At 44.7% G+C, this 20388-nt stretch overlaps 1 long non-coding RNA gene across 1 annotated transcript in view; it reads left to right on the top strand.

Moving 5' to 3' along the window:
- The window catches only part of LOC141982931 (uncharacterized), a 256946-nt gene that overhangs the window by 136397 nt on the left and 100161 nt on the right, over positions 1-20388 (top strand). The window contains exon 3 of the long non-coding RNA XR_012638250.1: positions 6758-6900. This is a non-coding gene — a long non-coding RNA (uncharacterized LOC141982931). The remainder of the gene's footprint in view (positions 1-6757; positions 6901-20388) is intronic.

The following is a 20388-nucleotide window of genomic DNA, read 5'->3' as shown; positions in this document are numbered from 1 at the left end:
TGTATAAGTGGGAAAGTTCATAGTCCTTCAACAGCAATTCCAGCGGTGTGTGCATGTGTGGAGACAGTGTTGCCTAGAGCACTGGACTGAGACTCGAGAGACCTGGATTGTGTTCCCACCTGCTGGGTGACCTTGCTGCTCTGTGCCTCAGTTTCCCCATCTGTAAAATGGTGATGGGGATACTGACCTTCGTTGTAAAGTGATTTGAGATCTACTGATAAAAAGTGCTGTAGGAGAGCTAGGTTCTTTTTTAAGGGATCAGTGAAGGAGATAGTATGTCTGTGTTTGAAGCTAGGAATTAATTTAATTGTATCTTTATTAGCATATAAGTCAGAGGGATATGGTCTAGAATAATGGCCATGAGTAATAATGCATTAGAACAGCTGCTTTATGATACAGAATGGTTTATGTGCTGTAATGTTGAATACTGTAGTTAAAGCTAATGTGCTACTAGAAAGTCAGATTACCCTTCATGACTGGATGGACCAAGGTGACCAAGGGATGTTGCTTCAGTTAAAACAGAATTAAGAACATAAACGCAGTTGTACTGAGTCAGACTAAAGGTCCATCTAGTCCAGTATCCTGTCTTCTGACTGTGGCCAGTGCCAGGTGCTTCAGAGGGAATGAACAGAACAGGTCAATCTATCAAGTGATGCATCCCCTATCATCCAGTCCCAGCATCTGGCAGTCAGAAGCTGAGGGACTCTCTGTTGGGTTGTATCCCTGACCATCTTGGCTAATAGCCATTGATGGACATATCCTCCATGAATTTATCTAATTCTTCTTTGAACCCAGTTACAGTTTTGGCCTTCGTAACATCCCTTGGCAACGAGTTCCACAGATTAATTGTGCATTGTGTGAAGAAGTACTTCTTTCTGTTTGTTTTAAACCTCATGCCTGTTAATTTCATTTGGTGACCCATGGTTCGTTTGTTATGTGAAGAGGTAGCTATTCCATACCCCTCATCATTTTGTTGCCCTTCTCTGTACCTTTTCCATTTCTAATATATCTTTTTTGAGATGGGGCAACCAGAACTGCATGCAGTATTATAATGGTTGCAACAAAATCTTGTACTTTTAGCAGTTTCAACATAAAGCAAATTCTTCCCATGCTTCTGGTGTAATTCACATGCCTTTAATTCTAAATTGCCAGTTTCAGGAGCAAAATAGAGCAGCATTTCTGTGGGTAGAGGATGTTTTTCCTCTTCTCCATTGCAGATATATGAAGCTCCAGTTTTTGCTGAACTAGCTGTTTCTTTGCATGGCCCAGTCTTTGTTTTCATTGGCAGGATAGTATTGCAGACTTTAGAAACCACAAGGAACAGATCAAGTGCTTTAAATTCTGTAATATAAGTGTTAAATGTTTCTGCACTGAAATGCATTATGGGTGAGATTAGATGTCTTTGCCATACCCAAATGAGTAATCACAAATCTTGGGTGTTCATTTAACCCCCAGAAATATGCCTGCTCAGCGTAGTAGAGATGCAGAGGTGTCCTTGAACACAAGCAATGCACTGACTTGCCAAATCACAGGATGGTCCAACCTCCAACAACAGGACCAGGGTGAGAGGCAACTCACCACCCTGGCAGGGAAGGGCTCTGTATTTGCTTGGAGCAATGTAAACCAGAAGGCTGATCCAGCATATACATGCCTCTGGCTGCAAGGGTTATGCCTGTTACGCAGGAATTATGAAAGGGTACAATAATAATTACTTGCTAATAGTAAGATCTTAAAATTTTACTGAATAATATGCTGCTTATTCCTTGGCTGCTACTTGCACCACCATGCTTTAACTACTTTCTTGCTGGGCAGCTTGGACAGCCTACCATATTAATTGCACAGCCTGCTTCACGGTCACCTCAGGCATTCATTGTAAAAGTTTTCAGAAAGCTACTTGTTTAAAATCCCAGCTACAAAACTATGTCTTATGTGCTCTTCCTTACGGACACTCAAGTCACAGGGACCTAAATTTCCAAACATAATGAGTGATTTTACGAGCCTCAGTTTTTGGGTGGCTCTTGTGGCACCTTAAAGGAGCCTAACTTTCAGAAAGGGGTGAGCACCTGCCCTTCGAAAACTAGGGCCCTCAAAAGGTGTCTTGGGCACCCCAAAATCACTGGTCATTTAATGAAATTTAGGCCATCGTGCTTTTTTTTTTTCCATAGAGGTCCTTATCAAGGCTTCAGTGTTTTCTCCAGGCCTCTTCACACTTTGGTAAAGCCCATTCACGTATTACATTCCAGTTTGGAATGAAACCCTCAACAAATGTTTTAGGAATGTTGTCATAGTTGTTCTTATCTCCTTCTTCCGCAAAGGCAAATGATTTATAAACATTTTCAGTTTCACTCCTGCTTGTGTAGATTAACAAGTGGACCGGTCCTTCACTGCTCTGTGCGATAAGCTTCACTGTGGTTTAGGACCAGGGGAAGCATTCCTTCCATGTAGGTATTATCAAACTGAAAGGCTGGTGGAGCATTAAATTTGAGCAATTTCTTTTCCTCTCATTGATGCTGGTTCAACACAAGCTAGTTTCTGGCACAGTGTCACTTATGGGTAAAGAATCCCAGAAAAAGCTATTTTCTGTTCTCGTAGCCAGCAGCACTACCAACTCTCCTGATTTGGCCAGGAGCCTGGCAAGATTTGAGTTGGGTTTCAATATTTTTTAAAGCTTCGCGTGATCTCAGGTTCCAGTCTTCAAAACCTGTGACATTTTCCTAATTCAAAATGGCAACCATCTCCCACTACTTTCAATGGGGCTGAAGCCAAACTGCACTCAGCCAAAATGGTTATCATTTCCCTACAGGCTTTGCACGTGGAGGTGAGACTGCCCCTAGTAATGACAACTGCTACCTCCTACTGATTTCAATGAGACTGAAGCCAGGCAGATTCAGGGAAGATTCCCCTCCCCCAGGGTCTGTGGTTAGTGAGCTGGACTGGCCAGGAAACTATGAAGAGACCATAGAATGTAGGGTGCAAGGGGAAGTGTGGGTGCAGGGAGAAATTGAGAATCATGCAGAGGAATGTGGGGTTCAAGAGAGATTCTGGGAGGGCTAGAGAGAGACTGAGCAGTATGCACAGGAATTTGGGGTGCTCAAAGCCTTTTTGGGGACAGGGGGAGGAGCAGAGTGAAAATGTGAGGGATAGAATTTTGTAAAGGGAAAGAGCCAGTCACAGAGATGAAGGCCAGAATGGACCAGCATATCATCCAGTCTGACATCCTGTATATTACAGGCCACTGACACTAACCAACTCCCATACCAAGCCCAGCAATCAGAATTGGACCAAAGTATTTCAGCCTGCAGTAGACTCAACAATTGTGTGCCATGGGTGCGCTGGGGTGGGGCAGAGAACAGGAGGGGTTGAGATGCACCAATGGCTGAGGATCCTGCAATGGCAGGCCACTGATTAGATGGGATATGGCCAGCTGATGCTAGCAAGTGACCCCCATACCCCAGAGAAAGGTGAAAAAATTCCAGGAGGAAATTCCTTCCCAACTCCAAATATGGCAATCAGACCCTGAGCATGGGAGCGAGACACACCAGCCAAGCACCTGAGAAAGGGAATTCTCAGTGCCATCTCAGAGCACCACCCTATCCAGTGTCCCATCTCCAGCCATGGCCACATCTGACACATCAGAGGAAGGAGACAAAAACAAACCAAACAAATGCCACAGGATACATCAAGGAGAGGAGGACGAGAGTCTGTATAGGAGTGTGGAGTGGGAATATGACTTGAAAGAAGATCGAATGGGCTGGGGAGGGAAATGGGATGGGGAAGGAAAGAGGATAATGCTAAGTGAGGGGAATAGAAAGGGATAAAATGGCAACTCCCCCACTCCAGAGATTAGGAGAGGGCAAGGGGTGTCCCCTTCTGAGCATTCCATATTTTTGCAAGGGCGTTTCAGGTTAAATTTTGACCCTGAAATACTCATGTACACTTTGGGAGTGGGAAGCTCCCTCCGAAAGACTTAAAAACCAGCAGACACATAAAAACAACCCCCACCCCCCGATACATTATTATTTTTAAAAATCTCATGATGATCAAGATAATCTCATCATTCTGGCAACCTGATTTATAATTTTTTAGCGATTGGGGTTGGCAGTACTGCACTGAAAAAGGAACTTAAATAAGACAGATAGCATTACCTCTAAAGCTTCCCTCTGTGTGTGTTAGAGCTTTTGCCAAGAATCTTTCCCAGTTCCTCTTATCTCACTTCATGCTACCATTATAAAGAAACAATACCCACATCTCACATGGGGGTGCCCCTGTACATGTGCAATGGCAGGAGGGGGTAAACTGAGCTCCCAGTGCTGCTTGGGCAGGACTCATGGAATTCAACAACCTAGAATCACTGTTACAAGAGCTCTGTGCATAGAATCCTCCTGGAATTCAATGGGAATTCTATGTGCAGAGCACATGGGGGATCAGGCCTGTTAAGAGGGCCCAGGATTACAAAGGCTACACTGTTAGACTGCTGCCATGATCCAGTTTGGTGGCCAAATGGGAGCAGTGGGAGAGGCAGCAGCATGCATCTACAGCAGCCTGGGGGTTAAGTTCAACCTAATGCAAGACAGCGTTCAAAGATTATCTTCACTGTTACTCACAGCACCATCTGGCACAGATGCACATGTGGGAGATTAAACATGTAAAAGATGGCAACAACAACAACAAACATTTCCATAATAGTACTTTTTTTTTGAAGGAAAATATGTTGACCATCTAATTTGGATTCATAAAGAAACCTATTAATCTGAGGCTTCAAAGAGTTGTCTCAGAACTTTTAATCAGGAGTTGCATTTTACTGTGGAAAGGAGCAGAGGGGAGTGAAAAAAATAAAACAAAACAACTGTCTATTTGAAAGCAGTCTGGGTGAGGGAACTCTGCAGGGAGCCTCTTCTCACCCACCTGGAGAAGAGGCTCCCTGAATGCTTGTTTTCATTAGCATGGGTCTCTCTGGCTCTTCAAAACCCTTTCCATGGGTTGCCAAGGCAACCTAGAGCCATAATGCAGCACATGGGTGTTGTACATCAACTGGTGTGTTGCACTTTACTGACATAAACATGAAAAATAGCCAGGGGCCAAAACATGGGCATTGTCTTTTATCATGAACATCTAAAACTTGTGGGGTTTTCCGGTACTCTGCTACGTGTATCTGCCAAGAGATGGTTGATCAAAAAAAGGACAGGATATGCACATCAAGAACCATCCCCTTTGATTTTAATGGGGCTTCTTGCTTGTGTAAGGCAAACAGGATTTGGCCTGGAATGTGCGAACACATGCAGATATTGGGCCAGATTTTCACACAATTTAGCACCTGCAATTGGGACTAGCTTTTCAAAAGGGCTCAGATCCCAGTTAGGCACCGAAGTAGGTGGCCACATTTTAAGAAGTCCTTGGCTGTAGGGATTGAAATAGGAGCTGGTGGTGCAGAGCACTTTTGAAAATCTGACCCAAGTTGTAGCTGCTGCACACCTGAAAAATCTGATTTTTAGGGTCTAATCTTGCAGTTGCTACTCACGTGAATCATATTTACGCAAGTGAATAGTCCCATAGTAAGGACTACTCATCTGAGTAAAGATCATAAGAGCAAGTCCTCTAGTTTCACAAGGCAAGGCTCACATGCTTAGCTAAAGTTACCTCGTGGAGAAGATAATTTGTGATGTGATATCGCAGATTACTGTTTGCAAAAGAGAATCAGCACTGGTGTATCGGCTGGAGACAAAGTATGAGAGAGGATAGATTGTTGCTTGAATGAGGTCAACAATGAGGAATAACAACTGTAAGACCTCTTTAGATTTGTAGAGCACAGCCAAAGAAAAGATTTGCATCCCCAGGAATTTTTGTTGCACATCCAGCTAGACATGGCTGTCAAAGCGTTTTCATTTAGAGTCAGGAAGGGAGGTGCTGGCTGCAATAGTTGGCAGGAGAAGAAGGAAGGGAGTGGGTCTGAAAATATACAGTCACTTCAACAAATATCTAGTTCTCTTCTTCATGTATCATGTTAGCATTTGTTGGAATGTGAATGAGTAGTAGCAGCTCAGCAGACAGAGAGCAGCAGGTTATGTAGATATGATAGTGCACTTGGGACAGTTGGTGTGAGTGTCCACTTTCTTTTCCTCTGCCTTATGCATACAAAGAGAAGGGGTGAAGTCCTGGCCCCATACTAGAAATAATGAATAATAATAATACACCCCAGGACTTTGTGATGGGGTGTCTATCCCACACAAGGCCAGGGGTAAGAAGGGTCAGTTAACCCTGTGTCAGGTTGCACCTGGAGGAGAGCCAAGACCTGATAAAGGCTAATTGAGGAAGCCTAGCTGGGCAGAGCCAGACTGAGTATAAAGCCAACAAGGTGACAGCAGGAAGGGGCTACTGGGAAGAACTTTACAGTCACTCCCTAGTGAAGTGGCTGTGTATAAGGAGGAAGTCTAGGGGGTGAATAGGCCCTATGATCCTGCCTCAGATACTGACTGTGGCAAGAACCTGAGAGGGGTGAAGTAGCCACAAGGAGCAGAGGAAGTTCCAGTGGTAACCCAGAGGTGGGCCAGGAGATAGGGAGGAAACAGCAACAGGGTCTGATGTTTGATAGACTATTGTTAGGGCATAGGGTCCCTGTGCTGGAACTTAGAGTAGTGAGTGGGCCTGGGTTTCCCTACTGACCACTGGGAAAGTGGCACAGACTGTGCTGTAGTTCAGAAGACTGCCTGACTTAGTTTCTCAGGACTAACTTTAGTTTTTCCATTCTGGGGTTTCATAGTGACCTGGCTGGAGAACTAAACCATGAAGAGGGAGCAACCAAGTCCAGAGAGACACACACCCAGGAGTGAGAAACCAAAGGAGGGGGCATCAAACTGCTCAAGAGCTAATCCCAAGATGTGTCACAAAGCAGTGCCCCTAATGGTGAGTGACTTGTTCTAATAAAACTTTATTCTACAATTACTATATTTTAGTGGGTTCTCCTGTAGTGACTCTCACTTTTCTGTGAAGTATTAAAATCTTACATTACTTATTCACGCATTAGAATAGAGGCTACATATTTTAAAGTGGTGTCCTGTCATAATCATTTCAGGTGCAAGAACTGTAAAGCTGAATTATTATGGCACCAAATCTTGTTCGTATATGTACAGATATGCATGCTCTATGTTGATGGCTAAGCCTTCATACCTCACTTCTTTTACATTTTTCTTTTCCTTTCTACTCTTATGTGAACAGAAGCCTGTTTTATTTAAGCCCCTCTCTCTCATGTATATGCATAGTAGTGATGGCTAAAATGACTGTAAACTTTATTCAAGAATGCGTCTTCCTGCTGAGGAACAAGAAGGGTCTGGCCCAGTGACAGAAGGACAATCATAGTGTTGCCTCTTCTTGATCCTAGTGGCCAGTCTAAGTTTGGGGATCTGGGATTTTGCCAATTGGAAGCAGAAATTGATGGAGTCTGGTATTCAATGATGCAATCTTGTTTATCCACAAGGAGTGGACAAAGTCCATCTTCTCCAAATGAAAGAGGAACCAAAACCAAAAGGAGCAGTTTCTTAGTTTACAAGCTCAAGCCTCTTTAACCAGCAGACTCTGAGGCATGCTCTCTAGCAGTCACGCTGTGCTCACAGGCTATTGGCTGCCTTTTCTGCTTTTGCCTCCCTTTTCATTCTTATCTATGTGATGGGTTGGGTCACAGAGACCCCCTTGGGACTGTCACTGGATGTGCTGAGATTACCTCTGAGACCGTTTTCCCTGCCAGCTTGGGACTCCAGAACCCTGCCTTGTTGAGCCAGACACGCTAGTCTGCTGCAACACAGACCCAGGGTCTGAACCACACCCCCAAAGCTGCAGACTTTAACCAAAAACTGCTCAGCGGGTCACCTACCTCAAGCATCCAGACACCCAGTTCCCAATAGGATCCAAACCCCAAATAAATCTGTTTTACTCTGTATAAAGCTTATACAGGGTAAACTCATAAACTGTCCACCCTCAATAACACTGATAGAGAGATATGCACAGCTGTTTGCTCCCCAGGTGTCAGTTACTTACTCTGGGTCAATTAATAAGCAAAAGTGATTTTATTAAGTATAAAAAGCAGGATTTAAGTGGTTTCCAGTAATAACAGACAGAATAAAGTAAGTTACCAAGCAAAATAAAACAAAACACGCAAGTCTAAGCCTAATACATTAAGAAACTGAATACAGGTAAATCTCATCCTTAGGTGTTCCAATAGGCTTCTTTCACAGACTAGACTTCTTCCTAGTCTGGGCCCAATCCTTTCCCCTGGTACAGACCTTGTTAGTTCCAGCCAGCATCTTGGATGAAAAGCAGATGATTCCACATGACTAGGACCCCTCTTTTCTGTTCCACCCCCTTTTATAGCTTTGGCACAAGGCAGGAATCCTTTGTCTCTCTCTCGGTTCCCACCCCTCCTTCTAAGTGGAAAAGCACTAGGTTTAAGATGGATTCCAGTATCATGTAAGATGGTCACATGTCCTGTGAGACCCCTAGTCTCCATTCTTCCAAGGCTGGCCAGCACGTACCCAGGAAGTTTTGCAGGTAAACAGAGCCATTCACAACCAATTGTCCTAGTTAATGGGAGCTATCAAGATTCCAAGCCACCATAATGGCCCACACTTTGCATAATTACAGCAGGACTTCAGAGTAATACTTCATATTTCTAGTTTCAGATACAAGAATGATACATTCATACAAATAGGATGAACACACTCAGTAGATTCTACACTTTGTAATGATGCCTTACAAGAGACCTTTTGCATAAAGCATATTACAGTTACATCATATTCACACTTATAAACCTATTTTTATAAAGCATATGGAGTGTAACGTCACAATCTGTTATCAGATTCTTCATGAATTCCGCACCCACACACCCCTGCTCTCCCTACCCCGTTGGGGAAACTCCCTGTATCCACATGGCACTAGTCTCTGAGCAGACCCAGTTAGGCCTTGTTTTAGGTGTGGCCCCTTAACTGTCTCTTTTAACCATCTTAAATGAGGGGTGCATTCACACATCAATTTGAACAAGGCTTTAACTTAACTCATAACAACATTTCACCTAGCTTGTAACAATAGCATCTGTTCAGAGAATACATCTAGTTCTTCTACTTGCTAACATCTATCACTTAAGGCTATGACTACACTGTGTACCTTACAACAGCCTGGCTGTTGTAAGACACTCAGTGTAGCTGCTCTTTGTTGCCAGGAGAGAGCTCTCCTGACTACAAAATAAAACCACCCCCAATAAAGGATGGTAGCTTCGTGGGCAGGAGAGCGCCTCTTGCTGACAATTGCTGTCCATACTGGTGCTTTTCGTCATTAAAATTTTTGTCATTCAGGGGGTGTTTCACACTCCTAAGTGACAAAAGTTTTAACGACGCAAGTGCAGCGTAGACAAGGCCTAAGGTCATAATGAGATTTGAGGATGTTCACTATGGTCTACGAAGTGGTTTAAACTGCATGAGATTTGATCTGGCCTCTCAGATTTGATCTGTCCTCTTACTTTCCTGTAAGGAACAAACATTTCACCTATCAGTTTAGCTGGTCGTGCATTTAAGAAACAGGGTAAATTAGGCTGTTACGAAGAAAAGCACACATCTACTGGTAATAATATGTTATCCTTGAGCCTGATTGTGCTAACCCTTTCTCAAAGGGGAAATTTCTTCCACTGAAGAGAGACAGCAAAAGGCATTGGCACCATTTAAACCCTGTTTTGGGTCAAAGGCCACATGTTGGCTGTCTGCACAAGTGGTGAATTGAATTGATGAATAATCCTTGCTCAAGTGAATAGTGCTATTGAACTTAATTAGACTCTTCACTGCATTAATCACAAGAGTAAAGACTTGCAGGATTTGGCCCTTGTATTTACTAATTTAGTTCTAGATGCACAAAAGAAGCTAAGTCCCAGTTTGTGCACTTCAGCAATACACAAACCCACCTGCCTAACAGTGAAGGTTTCTAAACTTCCACTGTAGAAGTTCCCTAAGCACTTAACATTTTGCAGAAGAAGGTCCCTAGCCACCTGTTTCTTCCTCTGGGCATGTGCGCTGCTGCCTCCCTGTAGGCATCTGGACTCCATCTCTTGCCTAAGCCCCAGAATCTTCCACAAACTGGGAGAAGAAGATAGATGCTCCTCTGTAACTTGCCTGCATGCCCTGATCCAGTAAGTGTGCTCTGAATTTGCCTGCCAAATCAGGCCCTGCAGGCAAGCTCTTACAACATGGCCACGGTGGGAAGGAAAAGCTCCCTCAACTTTTAGCTCAGTGGTTAGGGTAATCACCTATGACAGAGATGGGCAAACTACAGCCCACGGGCCACATCCGGCCCGCAGGACCTTCCTGCCTGGCCCCTGAGCTCCTGGCCCCTCCCCTGCTGTTCCCCCTCCCCCACAGCCTCACCTCACTGCGCCACTGACCTGGTGCTGTGTGCTGTGCTGTGGCGTGGCTGGCTCCGGCTGGGCAGCGCGGCTGTAGCGCCGCCAGCCACCGGTGCTCCAGGCAGTGCGGTAAGGGGGCAGGGAGCAGGGGGGTTGGATAGAGGGCAGGGAAGTTTGGGGGGAGGGCGTCAAGGGGCGGGGGGTGGATAGGGGTCGGGGCGGTCAGAGGGCGGGGAACAGGGGGGGTTGAATGGGGGCAGGGGTCCCGGGGGAGGCAGTCAGGAAGGAGTGGGGGGTTCGATGGGGTGGCAAGGGGCAGTCAGGGGCAGGGGTTCCGGGGGCAGTCAGGGGACAGGGAGAAGGGGTGGTTGGATGGGGCAGGGGTCCCGGGGGGGGGCGTCAGGAATGAGAGGAGGGGTTGGATGGGGTGGCGGGGGACAGTCAGGGGCAGGGGTTCCGGGTGCGGTCAGGGGACAGGGAGCGGGGTGGGTGGGGTGGATGGGGCACGGGTCCTGGGGGGGCCATCAGGGAACAGGGGGAGTTGGATGGGGCAGGAGTCCCAGGGGAGGGCATCAGGGGGCAAAAAGCAGGGAGGGGCGGATGTGGGGGCATGCCCCCCTCCCCTAACCAGCCCTCCATATAATTTCCGAAACCCGATGCAGCCCTCAGGCCAAAAAGTTTGCCCGCCCCTTTCCTTGTGATGTAGGAAACCCCTGAGTCAAGTCCCCCTTCTGCCTGATGAGGATAAACTTAAACCGGGATCTCAGATCACTTCTCAGATGAGTGCTCTAATCAATGGGCTATGGGATATTCCCATGTGGGCCTCCCTCAGTCTCTTGTTGAAGCTGTTCCATTGTGGATACATGATCAAAGTAATTGGAGCAGGGGAACTGGCTCCTGGGTCTAGCACATCCTGGTGAATGCTCTGACTATAACCCGATGGGTATTCTCATGCTTGCTTGCTCACACATGTTCTCTCTCTGTGTGTCAGCCAATGACTTTAATTATTTAATCCAAAGTGCAACAGCTTCCCCAGGAGAAATTGGGGAAACCCCACATCAAAATAACCCACAGCCCAGTAGTTAGAGAACTCTCCTGAGAGGTAGCAGATCCCTGTTCAAATCCCTCTTCCTTATCAGGTGAAGAGGGGACTTCACCTGGGAAGTAGGAGACCCCAGTTCAGTGCCCTAACCTGTAGGCTAAGTTGTATGGAGATCCTCCTCTCCCTGTCATTCCTTGCCCCCCCCCCAAGGTATCAAACTCCAGGAGAGAGCTCACACTGTAGAATCACAAGCAGAGATTGGTTCCTCCCTGTAACCAGGACTTAGGTGCCTATCTCTAAGAGGGGCATAGCTTAGCATACACCTCTGCCCTTGATATCTCCCATTGGCTATTTTAGTGGGCTTCCCACCTAGCATGATGGCTTTTGTGAATTTCTGAACTATCCAAATCTCAAAGTCTGTAAAAATTGAGTAGAAAATCTATGGAGGAAAAAGCTCTTGTGATAGTTCCAACACTTCCTGCTTCTGTTTGGGCTGGAAATAGCATAAGAACAGATTTTCTCATTGGAAGTGCAACTATACCATCAGCCAGTCCCACATGTGGCCAGAAGCAGAAAGTGCATAAGTAGCATGGGAATTTAAAATATTTTTTTAAAAGTTACTCAAGTTGCAAACTGAAATATTTGGTTAAGAGTTTGGTTTTAGGTTTGGTTCCCCTTTGTGTGGAAGCTTTTAATCAGAACTGATTTGCCCATCCCTACATAGTAAGACCAAAAGATGGAAACATTTTTCCTCTTTCTGGGTCAAGTTCACCCTTGTGCTGGCTTTCCGTGCCCTTTAATTCCCATAGAAGATCTTGAGATCAGCATTGGGGCTTAAATGATGCATGAGCTTTGTGCTGACCCCTGCACAGGAGTGAATTTCGCCCTTGATGTATTTCCCCCATGGGGCAAAGGTGCCTTCCGGACTTACAGTTCCTTTTGCCCTTCCTCTATTCACTTACCACCAGATACCAGCACTACTAATCAATTAACGTCATAAACTCAAACCCAAGTGAAGCTCCAGTAGTCTTAGAATATCTCCAACACTAAATATGAGCAAACTTTTATAAATCTATTTGCCAGCCCTATTAGTCAGGACAGAAATACGCTTATACAGTTTACATTACTGTTTTGTCATCCCTCAGCGGCTGTACCAAAATCTAAGTCTAAGCAGTTATCATGGTATTTCTGATGTTATAACAACCACTGGCTAATAACATCGCAATAAAAACTGTTCTAATCATCATCTCCCTGGATAGATCTGTTGCATGCCTCAGATTCCCCCCCGCCCCTTTTTCCTCTAATGTTAAATGTGATTTTTTTTTTATCCTCAAAGGGGTGATTATCTCAGTGCAAACCTGGCAAGGTTAAACACTATCTATAAAAAACATTCAGCTGTGTGCCATGAAATGAATTACATAATATATCAGTCATCTACCTGGCTTTTGAAAAAGTGCAAAATGTTTTTGTTCAGTCTGGATGAGTTTTTTACATTTGGCTTCTCTTTCCATGAAGGTAAAAGTGACCTTGATTATTAGAAAGTGAAGAGATATTGAACTGGTTAGAATCAACACAGTTCCATTTCATTTAGTCTCCACTAAAATTGCAAGGAGTGAAAATAGAGATTGAATTTATTTTACTATATATTGCCTCATTTGAACTTTAAGGCATTAGCCACTAAGGAAAACCCTTCCCCCGCCCCCCTTCCATAATCTCTTATAGATGGCATGTTAAGGAAATTGCCTTGACACTATTGATTCTAAGCTATGAGGTACAACATAACAGCCAGTGTAGTAAACTGGGAAAATGTATGCTGTGCTACATTTCAAGCAATGGAGCACTTTGACACAGCACCTGTGTCTCCCTTCACAGAAATGTGACGTTTTAAAATTACAAATTTATATATTTTTTTTTCTAGGCATGAGGCCATCTTCCCTTTGATAGGATAACTTTTTTAAATGGTGTCAATCTGAGTATTTTACAGAAGAAAGGAAAGCAGCCCTTTGCTAAACTAAAGGGGCCGCAGTCCAAAGCTAGTTGCTATATTAAGTCAAGTCACCATAGTTCTTGCTAGCTCCTTTCCAGAAATGCTTCCCTTAAAAAAACCCAAAACTATAAAATGGACAATACGTGATCCTGCATGCTGCTATGTTATTGCTGCTTAACCACTCATCAGTTTGACCTACAACATCTTCCAGCTAAATAAACTGGTGTTAAAGTGAGCACATGGATGCAAAGTGGCTGGATTGCTTTATTTTAACTCTTAAAGTAAACTGGAATCTAGTAAATTCTGGGCTGAATCTTCAGCTGGCGTGTATTGGCATAGCTCTAGGGAAGGGGGGAGGGATAGCTCGGTGGTTTGAGCATTGGCCTGATAAACCTAGGGTTGTGAGTTCAATCCTTCAGGGGGCCATTTAGGGATTGGGGCAAAAATCAGGGATTGGTCCTGCTTTGAGCAGCAGGTTGGACTAGATGACCTCCTGAGGTCCCTTCCAACCCTGATATTCTATGATACTGAAAAATAAGAATATCCGATTTATATATATCTAAGTCACTGCAGCTGCACCAACTTAACGCCAGTTGAACATCTGGCCTTCTGAATGCAAAAATCTACATTAACACTCATTTCCTAGGTGATAATTGAAACCAAGGATATTAGCACTAGTAGACTGAAACTTCACTGTGGGTCATTAACCCCTGTGCACAAATCCTATGAATTAGGGCTATCTGAAAATTTTCTTAAAATCAGGTTTTTGATTAAACAATATTCATGTATTTATTTATTTTTGCAAAAAAAGTACCTGCCTTCCATGGAAAACTATTTTTTTCTGAAAAATCAAATGGCCCCCCAAAAATTCTATTCAGAAATGCTGCTGCAGTGCTTCATGGGAGTTAATTTGCTTTATACCTCCATTTTCCTATGACTTTCATACCACTTCACTGTAAGCAGAGTTTCACTGTAAGTCAATTCCCTATCGAGTGAAATCCCACCCAATGTACAGTCGATTCAAGCACCAAAGAACTAACAGTTTACCTTGATCTCTGTATCTGAGTTTCATCATACTTGGCTGATGCCGCAAGAGAATCAGGCAGCTGTAACTTGCTCCATGACACCTCTCTGCTCCCCCACATGCAGCTGAAAGTGGATGCAACAGAGAACCTGGGCCACAGTCCTTGATGCTAGTTGTTCCGATATTATAGCCTCACCTGGTGTATACTGGGAGTGAATTTATTCCCTGAGTGGGTTTCAGTAGGATGGATTAGAGTTCAGTTGGGTGTACTTATTTTGGCACCGCAAAATAAATGTAATATACTACTGACATAAAGACTACCAAGGGGCGAATATGAAAGCATCCTATTCATCAATCAATTACAATACTTGTAAGAGCATGGTCAGGCCAGTCCATAGTCAGGGCCAAACTCAGAGGTGATGTGTAATGCAGCACAACTTCTTAGCCTCATTTCCCACACCTTGTACTGCAGATGCTCTGCACTACTAGACAAAACAGGCCTCCATAGTGGAGCCATAGTGTCCCCATTAGAGCCAGTCATAGGGCCAATTTAGCTACTTAGCTACCATCTCCCTGCCGCTGTCTTAGAGGAAAAGGGTCACTGCTTCTCTCTGACCAGGTGCTCTCTGGCTGCCAAAAGGCAGATCTCAAGCTACTCTTACCTGTGCCAGGGAATATCAACCTCGTGCACAATTGGCCTGGGATTTGCTGTCTGTGAAGGTGTGTTAAGGTCATCTTTGTACACCCTCTGAATTGCACAATGTGCTATTCAGCCATGGGTATGGTTCAGGGCCCCTGAGCCTTTTCCTACCTTATTGGTTTCCAAGGTTGGGCACAGAGGCTCTAAGTTCAGTCTCTTCTCCCTGTAGCTCCACAATTTCCAAGTCCTCTCCCTTCTATGTAGCTGAAGGACTCCATATAGCTCCCATTACATGAATTATGAGGTGCTCAGAACCCCTGGTATTTTCACAACCCCCTTGGCCAATAAGGCAGGAAAATGCTATTCCTGTTTTACCAGTTGAGGAACTGAGGTACAGAGATGAAGTGCAGAGTCCAAGGTCACACACCATCTATAGCAAAACAGGAACTGAAGCAAGATCTCCAGAGTCCCAGTCCATAACCTTAATCACAAGGCCATCCTTCCTCCCATTCTTATAAACTGTCACTTCCATCTTTCTGAGGGTGAGATGATCACTAGCTGCATACAGCCCTGCTCCTCTGAAATCCCTACACTGAGGACAGACCCATATAAGTCCCATGTTTAGGGACAGGCTAATTTTCTCCCTACACCAGTTGGGGCCTGCCCAGTCCGTCACATTACAATTAAAATAACCCTGAAAGAAAGGAATACTTAGCCTTCTTAAAATGGCATTTAAAAAAATCTAAACCTAGAGATACAAAGATTCAGCATTAGGGCTCTTTGTTCCATCCTTCAGTCACCTGTTGAGCCTTAGTGTTATGTCATATGTGATCACATGCTCTTCTGAGACCTCTACAATACCTCTGTACAACAGGGTGAGCTGAGGTTGAAGTGGCAGCTGGGTAGCTTGGAGTTTCCTTGCTTTTGTTAATTTCACATGTAAATTGTAACATTATTTTAAGACTTATTCTTTGCTTTAAAAAAAAAAATCAAGAAATGACATTACAGCTAAAGTTCCCCCATCCTTCATTCTTTTTCTCCCTCTTCCCCCAAATTTGGATGTTTTTGAAGAATCAGGCCTGCTGTGGACTGTGGTGTTCATGCAGCATTAAATCATGTTAAAATTAGCTATAATCCAGCACAAATCCTCTTAGTGATACTGGCACTATAAGGGGTGTTATAATTGCTCAGAGCTTTAAAACAATTTTGTAGCTTTTTCTCCCCTTGGTGCACCAGTTCCAATTAGGTCAAGGGAGCCTTATGAACGCACAGATGTTCTATTTAGGACCCAGCCCAATCCTGACAACACACTGTCATCCCCACAGAGAAGCTGGGAAAATGTCCGACTTACACTCACTGTGCTTTGTCATGTCTAACTAAAGAACACGTTATTCTTAAAGTCTAGTACAGCCCTCCTAAGGTGATTATCTGTGCCTGATGCCCCTTTATGTATGCCATGTGTCCTGGTTCTGCTTCACCCAGTTTTAAATAACATTCCAATTTCAGAAAGCTTGAGAGAGAACAGTCAAAAGGCAGCAAATTTGAAAATGTGTCTAATACCCCACTTTGGGTGGAATCTGTGAAAAGAGCACCTAGCAGGTGAAAGTTGCCTCTGTTCAGCACCTGCTTTGAGGGCTTGTACTGGCCTTCTGCACAGTAATGAATTTCAGCTAGTTTGAGTAGGCAGCCCCATGTACACGTTAGTGGAGTAGCTGAAGAACAGACCCTTCAGCTCCAACTTACTGTAGCTGGGACTTATCTACTGCAGGGTAGGGGCAGGAATAGTGGCCACGGGTGGTGGTTTCTGCCATACAGCATGTATGTTTGTGGGCCTGTATCCCAGGTGCGCCTCTGCACTTAGGAGTGGGCCATTCCAGAATGCACCCAGGGTGCTGTCAAGTTCCTTTCATTGCACCTCTACCCCTAGCATTTCACCTGCTCTAAAAACCTAGATCCTTTATTCCACCCATAAATTAGCTGGATTGCAACACTGGAGAATAATCTGATTTATCTGATTTAGAGCTGGCAGAACAGCCCAACACAGCCCACTTCCTAGCAGCCCTCGGGGCAGGTGCATGTTGGGAACCTGGCTCTGGTGGGGGAGGCCAGAGCATGCTGTTCTCCACCCACTGTGGGCTGCCAGCTGGTCCCTTGGAAACTGCATCAAACAGGGTGGAATTTAGACCCATGCACAGGACATAGCTAGGCTGAAGGCTGAACCCCTTGTTGGAGCCAGAACTGCAAAAGTGACAGTCACTTTGCTCTCCCCTGCTGGTCTGCAGTGTGCTCAGACCAGCAGAAGAGCTCAGGTAGTTGAAGCACTGATTGTGACTATATATAAACGTAGCCCTACATTCATTTTGGCTGAAAGGGGTGGTGAGTGAGATAGGGACAGAATATAGGCTGCTGCAAATGGAGTTCAGTTTAATAAACCACAATGAACATTTCAATCATCCTCTTTTCCTCTTGCAACTATACTTGGCATTAAAATGGTGAGTATGGACAAGTAGGATATCAAATTAAAAGGACCCAGCCCTGCCCCACCTATTCAGAGATTCTACAGGTCCTGGAAGGCACTGAGTACCATCAATCCTCAGGGACTTCAGTGGGAGATAGGGGTGCTCAGCGGTGCTTAAGAAGTGTTCAATTCCTTGTGAGTTCTAGACCTTAGTGAGGAGAAATCCTCAGAAGTATGGCCAGAATTCCTGGCAGAATTCTGTTTGCTTTGGTAATAAGCAAAGAAAATACTTGTTTGTATAGAGTCTTCTTTAAAAATTCTGAATGGGGGAAATTTAGGATGGCTGCCGTAATCATGCTGTGATGTTCAGACTTCCCTCTTGTCTGCTCAGGCTTACTGGAAGAGTGCCAGTGAAATTATGCTGTTTTATTTTCACTTTCCCCCCGGCATTGACTTCAGCCCCACAACATGCCTCTCTTCCTCTCCCCTCCCCACACAAACACACATCCAATGTGTGAGGAAATTTTGCTCAGAACATATCTCCCTCCTATCACCAGGATCTCAGCCATGTCCTCAGCCTTTGTCTCATCTTTTATGTGAGACAAAAGTCAACCCCAGAACTTAAACCTGCCACTTATATTAAAAACTGCAGCTGGCCCCTGTGGGGATAGTACAACACTCTCTGATAAATGAGGAGTAACCTTCCCCTCTCATGGACTCTGTCATATGTATTCAAATGAATTTGAGAGAAACAAATGTGCTTACACTTCTGCAAATGGGAGAAAGCTGCCTCTAAAATTATTTCCATTTTCAAGGTCAGGAAGCAAAGAATCAGTCCACGTTCCTTGGAGACGGCATCCAATCAGCGGAAGCTGTTCCCTTGTCAGACAGCTGTTATCTGCATAGTCCTCCTTTGCTATTTGATGTGCCACTGGCTTTTTGTCACTTGACAGATATTTTCATCATTTTGTAGCTGACACCCTTAACATTCCATTTTGCCAGACACAGATATCCTCCTCCTCTTCCCTCCTCCCGCCCCCGCCATCTTACAGCAGCAAGTGGCTGAAAAGCATCTAAACGAGCTTTGGTCTCTCTTGTTCCATATTTTTATGATTCACTGATATGTCTTAAGGCCCCGTTTAGCATTCTGTCTGCCAAATAAATACATAATACTCCTGATAGGGAGATGAGGCTCCCCGTGAGCTTTGCAATTCATATTCTCTGTGGACCAAGCCTGAGGCCCTGACTCAGCAAACTCCCAATGAACTTGGGTGTTTGCTTAAGTAAGGACTGAGGGTTGGGTTTTTTTGCAGGGGGAGGCTTGGGCCTGTTTGTAAGGTGGATTAAGGCCTCCAGATTTGGCCTAGTCTGTCAAAGAGGAGATAAATGAGTATAATTAAATTTTTACCAATACTAAAGGGATACCATGCCAGTTTTCCTTTCAGCACTGTCTAATTCATACGGCCTCTATACTTCCTCCTCTAGTCCTTGACGCAATTGCATGATACAAAGTGGGAAACCGGGAGAGTAAAACAAGGCTTCATATGTTACCGCTCTGTACACAGCTGCCAATATCCCCTGTGTGTAACTGTACAATCCTGGAGGAGCTGTAGAACAGTCCCTCTATGTCAGAGGTTCTCAAACTTTTGTACTGGTGACCCCTTTCACATAGCAAGCCTCTGAGCAACCCCCCCTTATAAATTAAAAACACTTTTTTATATATTTAACATGATTATAAATGCTGGAGGCAAAGCAGGGTTTGGGGTGGAGGCTGACAACTTGCAACCCTCCGTGTAATAACCTTGCAACCCCCTGAGGGGTCCTGACCCCCAGTTTGAGAACCCCTGCTCTATGTGGCATGTTCCCTCCTACTAGGAAACCTCTGATCATTTAACGGTGCCTGAAGCAGATACCCTCATCTTGTATATTCTGGGTGCTCACACTGGAGGAGTTACAGAACACAGGTGCTATGTGGGAACCAAAGACAGCATGACCACACTGACAGTGTTTCATAAGACCACAGAGGGACAGAACCTCTGCAGCTGGGCCCAGAATTTCCAATGGATCTCAGGCCATTAGTCTTCTCTGACCCTGTTGTGTACATGCGCCTCTTCCCCCATCTCACAGGGTGAAGAAATGCAGTCCAATAGCTCCTGGCTTCTATGGGTACAGGAAGAGCTGAAAGAGGGTGCTGTGACAAGAGGCAGGAGGGTTTCTGCTGGCCCATGGAATTGAGAGGATGCAGGTCACAACCTTTGTCTAGAGTGAATCCCAACTGACTTCATATTCCCTTGCTGGGAAACTCCTCTCCCAGCTGGACTGTGCTCTGAACACTGTTTTTCACCATTCTGCTCAGCTTGAATAATGCAAATAGAGTGATCAGGTTTTTCTGAAATTCTGAGGGGGCAAAGTTGTGCCAGCATACAGAACATTATATGTGATTATATCATATCCTGCAAAGTCAGGGAAGACATATAGGCCAATCAAAAGTCTGGGGAGGCAAACCAAGGTCAGGGGGCAACTGTCCCCTTGCCCTATAGGGCCAGAGTCTTCACTTGCTATCTCAAAATATCTATTTTTCTGAAATTCTGACCTCTGAGGGGCCCTTAGTTATTGAGCTGGATCTTAAATAAACTACTGATGGGTAATACCAAATATATCAACAACACAAATTGTTCCTGTCAAAGGAATCCTTCCTCCTCCTCTTTTTTTTTTAAATTTTTTTTTAATGCTTTTCATATCAGATGCCAACTATGTTGTATCACACTCCTAGTAGTGAGCATGCCCTGCTGGTGGGCTAAAGAGATAAACACTAATAAATATCTTGAACCCTCTCATCCTCTGGCTGACCATTGCTCCCAC

The sequence above is a fragment of the Natator depressus genome, chromosome 2 (assembly GCF_965152275.1).
Source record: "Natator depressus isolate rNatDep1 chromosome 2, rNatDep2.hap1, whole genome shotgun sequence".
In the NCBI taxonomy this organism is placed as follows: domain Eukaryota; kingdom Metazoa; phylum Chordata; order Testudines; family Cheloniidae; genus Natator; species Natator depressus.
This window is presented reverse-complemented; position numbering and strand designations above follow the sequence as displayed.